Genomic DNA, 18,197 nt, shown 5'->3' with positions numbered 1-18,197 from the left:
TCTTTGTAATCTTTAGACAGCAGAATGAAACTGTAATAAATGTAAAATTTGGTAAATGTTTCCACGGGCCCCCTAGCACCTCATTGCCTGGACCCCAGTTTGAAAACCCCTGATGTAGGGTACAACGGGGCTCTAAACTGTGAGATTAAGAATTTATGTTGATGGACTAATTCAATTTAAGTATTTGACATAAAAGGATACACTTTATATATTTTTGTGGTTAAAAAAAAAAGCTCTATAAAGTATAAAATGCCCCTGAAATCTTATTTGAAAAGTTAATTTCTGACCCTGTCAATAATTTTACAAAATTGCCCTCCGTGAGGTCATCTTGTGCAGTGTATTTTTTTGTTAATTTTGAGGTTTGCATAACATGGAATTTTTATTTATTTATCTATTTTTGTATTATTATTATTTTAATGTTGCATATTTATGTAGCTCATGAGAATGAAAATATTTTTTGATATATTAATGATTGTGAATTTGACATGTTTTGTTTTGTAAAGAGCCACAATGACTACATATTTACACAATTAATACACAATACAAATAAATACGTATAACGAATACATTTTAATCATCATACACTTGGAAACCACGAATAAACACATTTACTGTACATTCTAGTCCTGTTGTACACAATTATTCAATAATAAAAATAATGACAATGAATCTTTAATATATATCATGATATTAACTTTATAATAAAATGACATTATATTAAATTACAATTAAAAACTTACTAATAATAACTTCTAAGGGGGGATGAATAAATAACAGGATAAATGCACATTTTATTTAAATAAAAATGCAGTTAGAAGATCAACAAATCAGACAGAAAATGATGATCAAAACCCTATCAGATTAAACAGTGTGATGAAATTGTTCTACCCATTGTGGCGGGAAATTTGAGCTCAGAGCAAAAGTTGTCAGAATAAGATCTATCGAACCGGTGAACAAATTAAGGAGAAATTAACGGCAGAAATCAGCCATTGAAACTGACTAAACTTAACTACAGTATGTCAACTCTGATTTTGTACATATATAAGGGATCCTTCTGATGCATTGTGACGAAGTGAATACCAAGAGATTAAATGGGCTTGAAGAGTTAAATCAACAAGAGTGGTTCTGCTACTTTTTCAAAATGGAATTGGTCAGTTTTACTCAGTTTTCTGATCAAAATTTGTATTATTATGTGTAAAATTTTAGATAAATATTGTAATTTGAGAATGTTTATATGAGTTTATACTAGACCTAGTGATTGATGAGTTGCGTTCTACATTACGATGAGAGACTTCCTCTTGGATGCTCCGCATTTCTGCTTAAGGCTGGATTACGACTTTCAAAATCTGGACAAACGCTTCAGATTTTCAGAAAAGTCAGAACAGACACCCAGATGATTTCAAGTGACAAAAGCATACAATTCTGTCTGTCTCTTCTGCGCTATAGCACCTATACTACTCCATCCACCTTAAGAGCTTGGCAGTACAACACCGTAGATGTTGTTGAACTTTATAGGGGAAATTGTTTGCTATGTTCCTCATTTGTAAGTGGCTTTGGATAAAAAAGCTTTTTTTAGCATCGCTTATATATCTGTTTTCAGCTTTTAATCATTAATATCTGCCATTTTTCAGCGTGCATCAGGTTTTCTCCTGCATTATTCTTTTATCACAATTCAAATGCATGCATTTTTTTCATGTGCATCCGCTTTCTATTTTTATCGTGGTTAAACTGCATGCATTTTACAGCGCGCACCCGTTTTCTCCTCTTTGTTATGCAGATTATTGCATCTTTGACCTCTGGAACAACCAACAACAACAAAAAATTGTGGTAAGTCATGGCATCCGCTCATGTTATTGCTTCCTGCATTACATGCCACATGTTTACTATAGCTTCTTCCATCAGCAGTGAGGGATTCACATGTGATAAAAGTAAGGAATTAGTCAGGCTGATGGAGAAGGTTAATGAGTTAGAGACCCGCATCTGAACGCTAGTGGAGGTCAGTGAAAAAGAGAAGCCGGTAGATACTGTTTCGGATGCGGGTAGTACAGTGAGCAACACACACACTTTGGTTCCGGCTCTAGAGCCCCCGCAGCAGGGCGACTGGGTGACGTCCCGGCGGCATACACACTTGTTAAGCGACACTACTCTCCCATTCTAGGTTTCCAATCAATTCTCCCCACTCAGTGTTGCACCCACTGAGAATCATGTTGAAAGAGCCCTAACAATTGGTGATTCTATTGTAAGGAATGTGGAAATAGAGACTCTAGTCACTATTGTAAAATCCATTTTGGGTGCCAGAGCATCTGATATCAGATCAAATTTACAAGTGCTGGCTAATGCTAAACATAGATTTTCTAAAACTGTTATTCATGTCGGCACTACCAATGTCCGGCTTCGCCAGTCGGAGATCACTAGAGATAATGTTAAAGAGGTGTGTGAACTTGCAGAAATGATGTCAGACACTGTAATACACACTGCTCTGGCCCCCTCCCTGCTCATCTTGGTGACAAGGTTTATAGTAGATTAGTGTCACTGAATGGCTGGATGTCTGAGTGGTGTCCGGAGAATAGCATAGGATTTATAAACAATTGGAAGAGTTTTTGGGGTAGACCTGACCTGCTGAAGGGAGACGGACTCCATCCCTCCAGGGAAGGTGCCGCTCTCCTCTCTACTAATTTGGCTCATAGTCTTAATAGTGATAGTATTTGACTAACTGGGGCCCAGGTCAGGAAGCAGACAAACTGGCTAATCTGTACGTCTGCTAGCTGCCCTGAGACATCACACAGGTCACATAAACTATGACACATAGGGACTGTATCACCTAGATATCATATAGAGACTGTGTCTATTCCTCGAACTACCAAAAAGATAACATCATATAAAGATAGGGCTACTAAACATTAGATCTCTTTCAACCAAAGCACTAATTGTTAAATGAAATTATTACAGATCATAGTTTGGATGCGCTCTGTTTGACTGAAACCTGACTTAAACCGGAAGAATATATTAGTTTAAATGAGTCTACTCCCTCAGGTTATTGTTATAAACATGAGCCTCATCTGAAGGGTTGAGGAGGAGGTGTTGCAACAATTTACAGTGAAGTTTTTGATGTTACTCAGAGGACAGGATATAAGTTTAAGTCTTTTGAACTGATAATGCTTAATATAACACCATCAGATATAAATAAAAAATGTGTCGTCTTTTGCCCTTGCTACAGTATATAGATCACCCGGGCCTTATTCTGATTTCCTTGATGAATTTGCATATCAGATATAGTAGTTACCGTAGATAGAGCTTTAGTTGTTGGTGACTTCAATATTCACATAGATAATGAAAATGACACATTGGGATTAGCATTTATCGATATTCTCAACTCTCTTGGAGTCAGACAAAATGTGACAGGACCAACTCATCCGCATAATCATACGCTATATTTAATTCTGTCATATGGAGTTGATGTTGATACTATAGAAATTCTGCTGCAGAGCGATGACATCTCAGATCATTACCTTTCGGTCACTAAAGTCAGCTTCACTATTAATCTTCCAGATCTATCTCATATACTCAGTAAGCCCCAAAGTCTAGAAGAACTTGATGAAATAACAGAAAATATAAATTCTGTCTTTCCTAGCACTCCTGATAGTGTCACCCCCCCTTCGATTAAAGAAAATTAAAGAAAAAAGCCCCGCACCATGGTACAATGATCATGCTCTCAAGAGAGCTGCTCGAAAAATGGCGTGCAAGTGGAAGAATACAAAATTAGAGGTATTTTGCGGTGCATGGAAGGATAATGTCTGTAGCTACAAACGGGCACTAAAAGCTGCCAGGTCAGCATATTTTAGCAAACTCATAGAAAATAACCACAACAATCCTAGGTGTTTATTCAGTACTGTGGCAAAATTGGTTAGGATTAAAGCCTCAACTGAACCAGATATTCCGTCGCAGCGCAATAGTAATACTTCATGAATTTCTTTACTGATAAAATTGAAATAATCAGAAATAAAATTGGAATTATGCAATCATCTGTCACAGTACCTCAGAAAAAAGTGTCTCATAATTTTCCTCACGTGCGACTTCAATCCTTTTGCAGTTATCAAACCACTTATTAAGAGGCCACAACTTGATCCTGGAGAATTGGCTGATTATAGACCGATTTCAAATCTCCCGTTTATGTCGAAAATTCTGGAAAAGGTAGTGTCCTCCCAACTATGTTTCTGCAGAGAAATAGTATATATGAACAATTTCAGTCAGGATTTAGGCCACACCGCAGTAAAGAGACTTCACTTATCAAAGTTAATAATGACTTGTGATGTTGGACTACACTCTTAAAATGGAATACATAGACTATCAATAAATTGCCAACAAAAGCCTTCATCAACCATCTAACAAAGGACAATGAATCTATATGAACTTCTGCAGTTAATCCAGGATGAACTTCAAAGACATTAGTAGTTAATCTTACAGTTCTTACAAAATCTTTGTTTAAACACTGGCCCTTAACCCTTACTTAGTTTACTCATTTTAAACCATGACTTGCACTGCACATAAATAAGTAATATTGTCATTATATTCATGATGTTAGTCAGAGGAGAACTGGCCCCCACAGTGAGCCTGGTTCCTCCCAAGGTTATTTTTCTCCATTAATCAACATCTTCTGGAGTTTTGTGTTCCTTGCCACAGTCGCCTTCGGCTTGCTCACTGGGTTTCTAAATACAATTATTATTTAATTACTTATTTTTATACACACTTCATAATCGAATTTAATCAAACTACACAATGAAGACTTTATAGATATTATGGTTTCATTTTCTGTTAACGCATGATTTTCTGTAAAGCTGCTTTGAAACCACGTGTGTTGTGAAAGGCGCTATACAAATAAAAATGACTTGACTTACTTTACTTTTGATACTGATTTATTTTGCACACAGTTTGGAAATTCTGCAGTTCACTCTTGTATCTCATCACCAAGCCGTGGTCAATAAAAACATTGACGAATGGCTGCTTCAATTCCATTTACCCCAGGTGTCCCATCGCTAAATGTAGGCGTTCCCATAGTATGCAGGAACAACCACCTGCTGCCTCAACTTGTCTGAACAACATTCCCTCACCTAGCAGGGGAACAATCTCTGTCGGATTGGCTACCACCTTGGCCTCCATCACTCGGGGAAGCCTGATCAGTAAAAGCTGTAAAGGTTGAATCCCAAATTCTTAAAATTTTATGTCACTGCCTACTTATTGGTCTGAATGATTCATTAGCAAATCAGTCTAATTCAAAATGATTTTTTAAGAATTTTGTCAACACAAACAACTGGTAAATTAATTATTTTTAAAGTGCAATAAGATTCCGTAAATTAAATTACTTAATTATCAGTGCTATGAAATTTAAAAGCTTTGAAAGAATAAAACATTTTATCCTCAAACAGGTGTTTATTCTTTATGAACACAATTGCAACAGTGAAATATTACAATGCTAAAACATACATGTTAATATTTGAAATATGTCAGCTATTAATAACTTTAAAAGTATCTGCTGAATTTAATGTAGCCTACGTGTATTTTCAACTTGTTACATAACTTAATAATTCAGAAGTATACTCCCTAAAACTAAATTAAGCAATATATATTTTTATATACATTTTCCACTAAGCCAAAAGATGAGTTCAGAATTCATGGGCAGAGCAAGTAGAGCTTCCATTACTACTTTTTGGTAGTCATGTAATTGTCTTCTGGAAGACTTGACCGTCTTGTTGCTTCATCCATGTCACAGTGACATCTTCTGTCCAGCCCTGTGCATTCATCGTTTTCTGTAACTGAACAACAGAAAGAAGTTTTGATTACTCAGAGTGGATCTCATGGAAAAAAAAAAAAAAAAAAAAAAAAAAACACATATGTTTTCCCTAATGCATTTGGATGTTTTGTTTGTAATTCTCACTTTTAGAGACAGACCAATAACATTGTCTGATTGACTTATTAACTTAGTTGTCCATGGATAATAAACAATTTCTGTTTTCAAATGTTTATTTTGTTTATTTATGTTTATTTATTTAATTGTGCCTTTTTATTAAGTATTATGTACAATATGTGTAAATTTTTGCAATTTTGGGTATATTGCTGATATTAAAATATTAGGGCCCTATGAAATACTGCTAGCAGCATACATTTCCAAATTATGTTTTATTTTTATCTCAAATTCTGTGTTTTATGTTTTATTTTCTCTGAATTCCAGATTTTAAAGTTTAATTAATTATTTTGGCTGAGAAAAACTGATGATATAGCAGTTCGCTATATGGGCTAATGTGCTTCTTAAACCACAAAATTAGATTTAATGATTTAAATATGTAGTCTGCATGTGCTATGCACTTCATAGTGAATAAAGTGCTCTGTTCTTTATCATTAATGCAGACACAGAGTGCACGTGATGTTAATGATGCGGTTAGTGTATAAGCAGTGGCCTCTGACATTCATGTACCGTTGAAACTAATGCAGCACATGCAGATCGTTAATCTCAGCCTTTAGTGGTTTAATCATCACACTAGGAAATATCACAATATTATCTCAAAAATGCTCCCTGCCACACTGCACACATGATTTCAATGTGTTGCCCTGGCCTCCAAATTCCCCAGATCTCAATCCGATTGAGCATCTGTGGGATGTGCTTGACCAACAAGTTCGATCCACGGCAGCTCCACCACGCAACTCACAGGACTTGGAGGATCTGCTGCTAATGTCTTCGTGCCAGACATCACAGGACACCTTCAGGGGTCTTGTAGAGTCCATGCCTCGGTGGGACCAACAGCCTAATAGGCAGGTGTTCATAATGTTTTGGCTAATCGGTGTATATAAGCCATCTGCCATCTTTATATCAAGATATTGGTATCAGCAAAAATCCATATGTGTCTACTACTACTAGAAAAATAATGCAATGCAATTGAGTCATGTTGCATCCTTCCTCATTTTGTAAGTCGCTTTGGATAAAAGTGTCTGCTAAATTAATAAATTAAAATTTAAATATTGTTTTTGTGTTAATATGAGCATTAGAAGAGGGTGACCTTCTGTAAGACGAGAGCCTTCAATGTAGCATCATTCACATTCCGATCGGCTTTTACCTCCAGTCTCATGATCTGCCTTTTCATCCCCAAATATATAAATTCTGTCATCATTTACTCATCCTCATGTAGTTCATAATGAACATGTCTATAAAGCTACAAAAAGGATACCTTAAAAGTAGTCCACATGAACTGTTTACTATTTTTTAAGTCTTCAGAAGCCATAAAATTTTGTAATTAGCTGAGACTGAAATTTCAGTCAGTTTCTCACAAAACTATCGTACGGCTGCAGAAGACATGAAATACAGCACGCTAGTCATGATGATTATTTTTATGACTTTTTAAATGTGTTTTTACTCCTTTTTGGAGCTTAACAGTTGTATGAAAAAAAGTGTGATTTTTTTTTTCCATAAAAATTAACAGCATATGAATTTGGAACAAAATAAGAGGAAATAATGACATAATTTTCATAATTGGGTGAATGTAACAGATAAAGGGCTGGCAAGGAGGAGGCGGGAACCGGCTGAACAGTAAACATAAAGTTTAATAAGAAACTCAACTTAAAGCAAACATAAACAAACACAGGCACATATGCAACGCGGCCACGTGCATCTCTCTCTCTCCCAAACTGGCATCTCCGGCTGGCCTTTATCTCGCTCTCCCGCTGATCAGCTGATTCAGTGCCGGCCATGCTACATCATGCCCCGGCCACACCCTCCTACTCATCACACTCCTCCCCGATTCAGGCTGGGGTGCCACCGGTCTGACTAACTCCCCTCCCCCCATCTCTGGAGGGGAGACGCTGCCCTTCCGGCCGTTCTGTCAGCCGGTTGTCCCCCCCGCATCCTACGTACCTGGGGGAGAGATGAGGGGAGGTGTGGGGAGAGGGAAAGGGCGAGCGAGACACGAGAGAGAGAGAGAGAGAGAGAGAGAGAAGAAATTGCTCGCTGGCTCCCGGACATGCTGTTGCCCGGCCCTCAACCACTCCACCGCCCTCTGGCGGACGCCAGCTTGCTTCTCCTCTGGCAGACGGCAGCGAGTCCTCTGGCCTCTGGCGGACAGAACCACTCCTCCCCTTCTCGGCAGATGGCCATGGTTCCTCCGGCTCTCGGCAGCCGGCAGCAACCCCTCCGTCCCCAGGCAGATGGCTGTGGCTGCTCCCCTGGCAGATGGCAGCAGCGAGGACTCCGCGACAGCACGTCCCTCCTCTCTCCCGGATTTCGGCACCACTGTAACAGATAAAGGATGGGCAAGGAGGAGGCAGGAACTGGCTGAACAGTAAACATTATGTTTAATAAGAAGCTCAACATAAAACAAACATAAACAAACAAAGACACATATGCAACATGGACGCGTGCGTCTCTCTCTCTCCTGAACCGGTGTCTCCGGCCGCCCTTTATCTCGCTCTCCGGCTGATCAGCTGATTCAGCACCAGCCGTGCTCCATCACGGCCCGGCCACACCCTCCTCCTCGTCACATTGAACTATTAATTTAATGATGTTGTGACACTTTTGTCCCCCAACAGCAACAAAATTGAAAGAATAGACAAAAAGAAGTTCAGCTCAGACCTACCAATCTCACAATAGAAGTAAAGAGTTGTAGAGCAGACACAGTCCTCAATGTAACCCAAATAATCTATATTAGCAGTCTTCATTTGTTCCAATCAGATGTTGAACAGTCCCTTCAGATGAGTTTGTAAGTTTGGCCTGGTCTGACCACTTCCAAGCGTCCCTGAATAGTCCAATCCAGACGCGACCTACAATCCAATAAATCTTCTTTGCTAACATGTCATGGTCAGTTTGATTTCTAATGGTGAACAGGTCTGTATAATGTTGTCTGCAGTACTTCTATGCATCAAGCCAAGTCTTTGACTGAGTAACAAAAACTGATTTGTCTGTGCTGTTGCTCTGCTCTGTAAAATATTAAAAATGAAGAGTCAAGGTGTGAAATGCATGAAAATCTATCTATCTATCTATCTATATCTATATCTATATATATATATATATATTTCTATGCATAGAAAACTAAAAGTAAGCCACTGGGTAGACTGACTTCCTGAAGAGTGTAAACAGGCTCAACCAATGGTGTTTGGGGTGGGATTTGGGGTGGGACTGCCACAAATTCACCACTCATTATTGCCACTTATTATTTTCACATGCAAATAGAGTGCAACAGTGCCCGCCCACCTTTTCAACCATCTGGATTTGAAAATCGGATAAGACAAAGGTCCAAGGCTGTGTACTTACCATCTTTCATGAGGGCACAAATTGCAATCCCATGAAGCATTGCGAATGATGTCATTGAATAAAAAACGATAGCTTCAATGAAAGCATATACCATCGATGAACAACCTCGTAGCTCATGATAGGTTTGTCTTTAAAGGTTTATAAGTTATCATTGAAAATCAATTGTCTATGGGATAAATTAATGCGATTTTTACTTCCAGAACCAGAGTTGCGTTCTATTGGCTTTGCAGCAACTCTTCATTGTTGCCAAAAGTGTGCTGCAGGTTCACCACTACCGGCAAACATTTGTGGCGAATCGCAAGCTCATTTGCATGTAAAAATAATGAGTGGCAAGTTTGTGGAAAGTTTGTCCAAATTTTTATGTAAAGGAATATGTTCCCTTTTAACGGAATAATTCACCAATAAATATTTTGTCATTATGACTTAATACATAATAATGTATTTTAAATTATGTTCCATTCACTGATTTCATCTTGGATGGTAAATCACTTTAAAGCTTTAAAAAGCACCCAAAAGTATCATAAAAGTAGTTAGACAAGTCTTCTGAAGGCATTCAATAACTTTGTAAGATGTGAGATTTGTAAGAACTGAAATTAAAGTTATTATTACCTCTCAAATCAAATCATTGTACACTCATGTAAACAGAACAAATCCAATATGGCGACACGTCAGTAATGTCGAACTTCATGATGCACCGATATGGGATCTCTGGGTCGACAACCGTTAATTAACAGCTCATACTGTAGACCTTATTCACAGTAACAGCATATTTTATTTTTAATGTTAATGAAAGTGAGGAAGTGATAGACTTACTGTCTCTTCAATGGCATGTACTGCATAAAGCATTAACATAAGCAGAACAAATCTGTTTTAACTTAAATACGTTTACGTTTTTGTAGTCTGAATAGGACAAAAACACATAATATCTAATTTTACAAAGCCTGATCCAAACCACATTCATAGGTGGTTTGGAATCCAATGAAAATCAGACCATTAGTCTGAACGGTCCGATCGGATTTCAAGTGTTTTTTGTTGTGTGCAACAGGTTGTTCCACCAGTTGTTGCGACAAGAAGACATACTGCATTCCAAATGGCATAAATGATGCCTTCACAGGGCACTTTGAAGGGAAAGCAATAATAATGACCAAGCTGTAGGATCGTTAGAATTGTTCAGAATGATAATTTTACAGGGCCGTTTCTAGCTATAAGTGGTAGAAGTGACCGCTTAGGGCCCCCGATCCACCAGGGGGACCCGCAAAGCAAAGTTTTTTATTTTTTTAAAGAGAAGCACTAAGGTGCAGTAACACACATCATCTTCGAGCCACATCAACGTGATTAAGTATTGAATATCTCATGCAAGATGGAAGGCTTAAGCATTTTGAGCGCTTCTGTACAGGAAGGGGTTGTCTTCAAGAGTCTTGCTGTCTGCCCCTTTATGCTTCAATATGGGACACAAAGCCTTTAAGACAGGACATTTCACCGCCCGCTAAAATACAGGACAATAGGCATCACATCGTAATTTACATCATATATCAGTTTCTGTGAGGATATGTGCATTCCTACTAGGACGTATTTAACATTTAACAATGACAAACCATGGTTTACAGTGGAACTCAGGCAGCTTCGTCAGGCCAAAGAGGATGCTTACAGAGTTGGGGATAAAGTCTTGTACAATCAGGCCAGGAACACACTGAATAAGGGAATCAGAGTGACTAAAAGAAGATACTCTGAGAAGCTGAAAAACAAGTTTTCAGCTAACGACCCTGCATCAGTGTGGAGTGGCATGGAACAACTTACGAATTACAGAACTCCTACCCCCAACCCTGTGGTGGACCAACAACTGGCTGATGACCTGGATATGTTCTACAGTAGATTTGAAAGGCCCAATCTCACACCCCACACCCACTCTGACCTTCACTTCACACAAACACCAACACCTCCTGCAACCCCCCTCCTCCCCCCTCCTAATTAATTATAATAATTTTCTTTATTTATCACACATTATACATTTTGCACATATACGGTGAAATTCTTCTTTTTCACATATCCCAGCTAGGCTGGGGTCAGAGTGCAGGGTCAGCCATGATACGGCGCCCCTGGAGCAGATAGGGTTAAGGGCCTTGCTCAAGGGCCCAACAGTGGCATCTTGGCAGTGCTGGGGCTTGAACCCCCGACCTTCTGATCAGTAACCCAGAGCCTTAACCGCCTTAACCGCTGAGCTACCACTGCCGATGATGTGGCTCACATCATCTTCACAGATCTTACTGCTACTCAACCTGCACGTAAGATCTGTGAAGATGATGTGAGCCACGCCTTTTGAAAACAAAGGATAAGAAAAGCACAGGGCCCAGATGGCGTTTCACCTGCATGTCTTAGATCCTGTGCTAACCAGCTGGCCCCACCTTCACACAGATCTTCAAAAGATCACTGGAGTAGTGTGAAGTCCCATGCTGTTTCAGACGTTCCACTATCATCCCCATCCCAAAGAAACCAAAAATCACAGGACTTAATGACTACAGACCTGTCGCCCTGACGTCTGTGGTCATGAAGTCATTTGAGAGACTGGTGTTGGCCCACCTGAAGGACATCACTGGACCCTTTCTAGATCCCCTTCAATTTGCTTATCGAGCAAACAGGTCTGTGGATGATACAGTCAACATGGGATTGCATCATATCCTACAACATCTGGACAGACCAGGGACATATGCCTTTTTGTGGACTTCAGTTCGGCTTTCAACACCATCATCCCAGCTATTCTCTGGACTAAATTACACCAACTCTCTGTTCCCACGTCTATCTGTCAGTGGATTACCAGCTTTCTGACAGACAGGCAGCAGCTTGTGAGACAGGGGAAATTCACTTCCAGCACCTGTACAATCAGCACTGGTGCCCCACAGGGATGTGTGCTCTCCCCACTACTCTTCTCCCTCTACACCAATGACTGCATCGCCAAGAACCCCTCTGTCAAGCTCCTGAAGTTTGCAGATGACACCACTGTCATTGGCCTCATCCGAGATGACGATGAGTCTGCACACAGAAGGGAGGTTAAACAGCTGGCTGTCTGGTGCAGTCAAAACATCCTTGAGCTGAACACACTCAAAACGGTGGAAATGATTGTGGACTTTAGGAGGAACTCCCAAACACTGTCCCCCCTCACCATTCTAAACAGCACTGTGGCAGCAGTGGAGTCATTCAGGTTCCTGGGCACTACCATCTCACAGGATCTGGAGTGGGAGACCCACATTGACTCCATTGCGAAAAAGGCCCAGCAGAGGTTGTACTTCCTTCGCCAGTTGAGAAAGTTCATCCTGCCACAGGCGTTGCTGATACAGTTCTACTCAGTAGTCATTGAGTCTGTCCTCTGCACTTCAATAACTGTCTGGTTTGGTTCAGCTACAGAATCAGACATCAGAAGACTACAAAGGACAGTTCGGACTGCTGAGAGGATTATTGGTTGCCCCCTGCCCCCTTCAAGAACTATACACTTCCAGAGTGAAGAGAAAGGCTGGAAAATTCACTCTGGACCCCACTCACCCTGCCCACTACCTTTTTGAACTGTTGCCTTCTGGCCGATGCTTCGGAGCTCTGAGCACCAGAACCGTCAGGCACAGGAACAGTTTTTTCCCCCAGGCTATCCATCTCATGAACAGTTAAAACTGCCCCTTTGAGCAATAATTATTGTGCAATACACAGCTTAGTCTTTTTATATTATCCAACACATCCTACCTCTTCTGCCATTACATTTCCTTGTACTGTACATAACCGAATTGTATTTAGATTTGCTCTACGTATGAGTGTGTGTGTGTATGTATGTATGTATGTATATTAGTCAATTAGTCAAACTCCCTCTTGGGAAACTTTTAATGTTACTTGAATTGATGCTATTTAAGTGCATCTTTATACAGTGGTAGACCTGTAAAATGTTAATAAAGCATTATATTATTACATTTTGTTCAGTTTTCTTTCCTAAGATTGGAAATAAATGCATTTTGACAGGAAAAGATGTATATATAGTCACATTTCAGTACTTTCAAAATATGTGATTAATCACGATTAACTACAAAAAATTATGCGATTAATCACAATTTTAAAATGTAATCGACTGACAGCAATACTGGATACACAACCTGGGAAGTTCAGCGAAACAGCCTTTGACATTGAACCTGCCTCAGTCCCCAGTTGACCTTGTTTGGCCCAAGAGTAAACAGCGGGCCAAAGGCCACTGGCCGCTGACAGTGAGAAAGCCCCGAAGAGGCACAATGAATCCCTGGAAGTTACAGTGGGAATGCAACTGGCCCTGGCAAGCACTAGCACGCCTCATTTGGCCCAATAGTGGAAACGCGGCTAGTGAATAGGAATGCATATTTTATAAACTCCCACAACCCAAACCCCAAACCTAAACCTAACCATCAGTGGAGTAAAAATGTTATGGGGAGAAATGCAACATCCAAATTATGCTCTCCCATGCTGCTGACGCTATGCGCCACATAGGAAGGTAAACTTGCTTGAGCCAATGCAAAAATGTCTGATATGAGATGGCACTTGTCAGTGAGTCCGAATAATGTGGCTGACCCTAGGGTACTGGGACATTCTGAAACAACATGCCGACTTCCTGTGTGATAATACTGGAACCAATTATGTTCGCTGTTATTAACCTGGATTTGTGTCTGTTTACATGAGTTTACTAGGATTTAATTTGATTTGAGATGATTTTTGGGTGAACTTTCCCTTGTGAGAATTCATATTTGACCCTGTTTGTTTTCTTAATAAAATTCTGTGTAAAACAATCTGAACACACAAGACTTCCGTAGACTTTATAGGTATGATTGGTCAGTTACGTTTTGAAGGTGGGGCCTGTTTCACTCAAATTACAGAAGGAATGAATGAGATTACCTAATGACCTTAAGTGTTCTGGATGTTATGATTTGTGGGCACAGATTTACATCATACATTGAAAAAAAAAATTGTTAATAAAGAATGAGTGTACATGCAGGGTTGGGGAGTAACGGAATACATGTAACAGGATTACTGTGGCAGCGGGGGCGTGGTCAAGCATCTCTCCGGAGAGAGAGAAAGTGGTAAGGGCGCTTACACCTGAGTTAAATTATGTCTAACACATGCCTCTAATTTCAGTGAGCACGGGGAGAGCGGCATAAATAGAGCCACACCGCAGGTATACGAGAGAGAGCCTGGGCACCAGAGACCCGAGTGTGAAGCGAAGAGTTAATTATTGCAATGTTGAGAGTTTATTTTGTGAAGTGGTTTGTGTAGTTTTAGACTAACTTAGTGAACAACATAAAAGCTCTGAGAGTGTATACCTGCTGCAGAGAGGAAAATAAAAATCCTTACCTGAACTAGGAAATCTGCTTCTCGCCTCCTCCTTCCACTGAGAAGTGTTACACTGGTGCCGAAACCCGGGATTGAAGTTTGGTTGAAGATGGATGGAAGTCGCCCCGTAGAGCCCTCCCAGTTGGCGGAGATCCTCCAAGCCCTCGCTGGCCTACATCAGAGCCACCAGCAAACACTGCTTGAGCTCCGACAAGATCAAGATCGCTGGTTTGTCGAGCTCCTACGTGCTCAAGCCGAGGACTGGCAGGCGATCCGGAGCCTCCTCAGCCAGGAGGTGTCCCCAGCTGCGATCCCGGACACTCACACGCCATTACCCCCACCTGCATTACAGAAAATGGGGGCGGCGGACGACCCCGAGGCCTTCCTGGTTTGTTTGAGCGGACCGCCGAGATCTGGGGCTGGCCGCTCGGCCAATGGGCGGCCCGACTTATCCCACTGTTGTCCGGGGAAGCCCAGCTCGCAGCTCAACAACTGCCAGCGACGAGTCTCCTGGCCTACGGAGATTTAAAGAGAGCCATCCTGCAACGGGTTGGTCGCACTCCGGAGGAAAGTCATCAACTCTTCCGGAGCTTGAAGTTGGAGAGCTCTGACCACCCGTTTTCCTTCGCCCAGTGCCTCTGTGGCGCCTGCCGAAGATGGTTGCTAGCAGGGGACTGCAACGTCGACGGAATTATCGACCAGGTGGTATTAGAACAGTTAATACATCGGCTGCCAAAAGGGACGGCGGAGTGGGTCCAGTGCCACCGCCCGGCGTCGCTGGAGGAAGCCGTCCGGCTTGCGGAGGACCACATGGCGGCGATCCCGAGGGCAGAAGAGCCCTCCTACACTCTCTCTCCTCCCTCTGTCTCATCCCCCTCCCCTCTCTCCTCTTGTTCTGCTCTCTCTCCAGGTCCCGTTCCTACCCCACGCAGACGAGGAGGACTTCAGCCCCTGAGACCAGTTCCCCGGGTGTGGGAGGCGACACCTTCCCCTATCCCAATGCCCTGCCGCTCTCCCCCTCAGCGGGGGCGCCCGCCTACGCAAGTGCAGGCGTAGCGCCTGGGCCAGCCTGCTGGAGGTGCGGAGTCCCGGGCCACTTCCGGGATCAGTGCCCTCTGATGGAGCTGGGGACGGTGGTTCGGGTCTCTGACCTCCCACAGGCTGCCCCCGACCGGGCCGGAGCGTACCGGATACCGGTAAGTGTCAAGGGGGGTACTCACCAAGCGTTGGTGGACACCAGGTGTAATCAAACCACTATCCACCAACGCTTGGTTCAACTCGAGGCACTGGTCACAACTAAAACGGTGAAGGTGAAATGTGTACACGGGGATATTCACAAGTATCCGGTGGTGACCATGACGATTAAATTCCGGGGGAAAAAGCATAGAGTGGAGGCTGCGGTTAGCTCATTATAATCCCATGGCGGGTCACCTAGGAGAAAGGAAAACACTGACCCATCTAATAGCCCGTTTCTATTGGCCGGGCATTGGCGGCGATGTCCGCAGGTGGTGTGCGGCATGCCGCGAATGCCAACTGGTTAACCCACCGGCCACCCCAGAAGTGCCATTGCGTCCTCTCCCTTTGATCGAGGTCCCCTTTGAGAGAATTGGAATGGACCTCGTCGGGCCATTAGAACGGTCAGCATGCGGACAACGCTTTGTATTGGTCCTGGTGGACTATGCAATGCGATATCCGGAAGCAGTGCCTCTTCGCAACATCTCAGCACGCAGTGTTGCGGAGGCACTCTTCAAAATAATCTCCCAGGTGGGGATTCTGAAAGAAATCCTCACCGATCAGGGCACAACGTTTATGTCACGGACACTACGCGAACTGTATGAGTTGTTAAATATTAAATCGATTCACACCAGCATGTATCATCCTCAAATGGATGGCCTGGTGGGATGATTTAATAAAACGTTCAAAAACATGATTCGTAAGTTCGTGCACGACGATGCTAGAAATTGGGATAAATGGCTCGACCCCCTTTTATTTGCAGTATGAGAGGTCCCGCAAGCCTCCACTGGCTTCTCCCCATTCGAGCTGCTGTATGGGCGACGCCCACGCGGTGTGCTTGATGTATTGCGAGAGGCCTGGGAGGAGGGACCTTCAAACAGCAAAAATGAAATTCAATACGTTCTTGATCTTAGAGCAAACCTCCACACTTTGGGACAGCTAACACAATAGAATTTGCTCCAAGCTCAAGAACGACAGCGCCGACTGTATGACAGGGGAACTCAGCTAAGGGAATTTGCACCGGGAGATAAAGTGCTTGTATTGCTTCCCACATCGAGCTCTTAATTACTCGCCAAGTGGCAAGGACCCTTTGAGGTCACACAACGAGTGGGAGATCTCGATTATGAGGTTAAACGAACCGATAGAGGGGGCACACATCAAATATACCATCTCAATCTCCTGAAATTGTGGAGGGAGGTGGTTCCCGTGACGTTGGCTACGGTAGTTCCCGAGAAGGCGGAGCTCGGACCGGAGGTGAGCTCAAAACATAAACAGTTCACCCCGGTCACTTGCGGAGACCACCTCTCACCGAGTCAACTTGCAGAGGTTGCTAGGTTGCAACAGGAGGTTGTGGACGTGTTCTCCCCTCTACCGGGACATACAAACCTCATCCACCACCACATCGAGACTGAGCCGGGGGTTGTGGTACGTAGCCGCCCCTATCGATTACCCGAACACAAGAAGAAAATCGTTCGGGAAGAATTGGATGCAATGCTCGATACGGGGGTAATAGAAGAATCCCACAGCGATTGGTCCAGTCCAGTTGTTCTAGTGCCTAAGAGCAACGGGTCTGTGTAATTCTGTGTGGATTATAGGAAAGTCAACGCGGTGTCTAAATTTGATGCATATCCAATGCCTCGCGTTGATGAGTTGCTCGATCGGTTGGGCACTGCTCATTTTTATTCGACATTGGATTTGACGAAGGGTTATTGGCATATCCCCTTGACACCAATTTCCCGTGAGAAAACCGCCTTCTCCTCACCGTTTGGATTACACCAATTTGTGTCACTTCCGTTCGGTTTGTTTGGAGCCCCGGCTATGTTTCAGCGTCTCATGGACCGAATCCTCAGACCGCATTCAGCTTACGCCGCTGCCTATTTAGATGACATCATCATTTATAGCAATGATTGGCAGCGGCACATGCAACATCTGAGGACGGTTCTGAGATCGCTGTGCCGAGCAGGACTCACAGCGAACCCAAAGAAGTGCGCGATTGGACGGGTGGAGGTACGTTATCTGGGGTTCCACGGGCAGGTGCGTTCCCAAATTGACAAGACAGTGGCGATTGTGACCTGCCTGAGACCCAAGACCAAAAAGGGGGTGAGACAGTTCCTGGGGCTGGCTGGCTATTATAGAAGGTTCATGCCTAATTATTCGGACGTCACCAGTCCGCTGACTGATCTCACTAAAAAGGGAGCTCCAGACCCGGTCCAGTAGAAGGAGCAGTGTCAGCGGGCGTTCACGCAAGTTAAAGCTTTACATTCACCTGACTTCTCTCTCCCTTTTGTTTTACAGACAGAGGCTTCAGACAGGGGGCTGGGGGCCGTACTCTCACAGGTGGTGG

Source organism: Myxocyprinus asiaticus, chromosome 2 (assembly GCF_019703515.2).
Source record: "Myxocyprinus asiaticus isolate MX2 ecotype Aquarium Trade chromosome 2, UBuf_Myxa_2, whole genome shotgun sequence".
NCBI lineage: Eukaryota > Metazoa > Chordata > Actinopteri > Cypriniformes > Catostomidae > Myxocyprinus > Myxocyprinus asiaticus.
The sequence above is the reverse complement of the archived record's forward strand: the minus strand, read 5'-3'. Positions refer to the sequence as shown.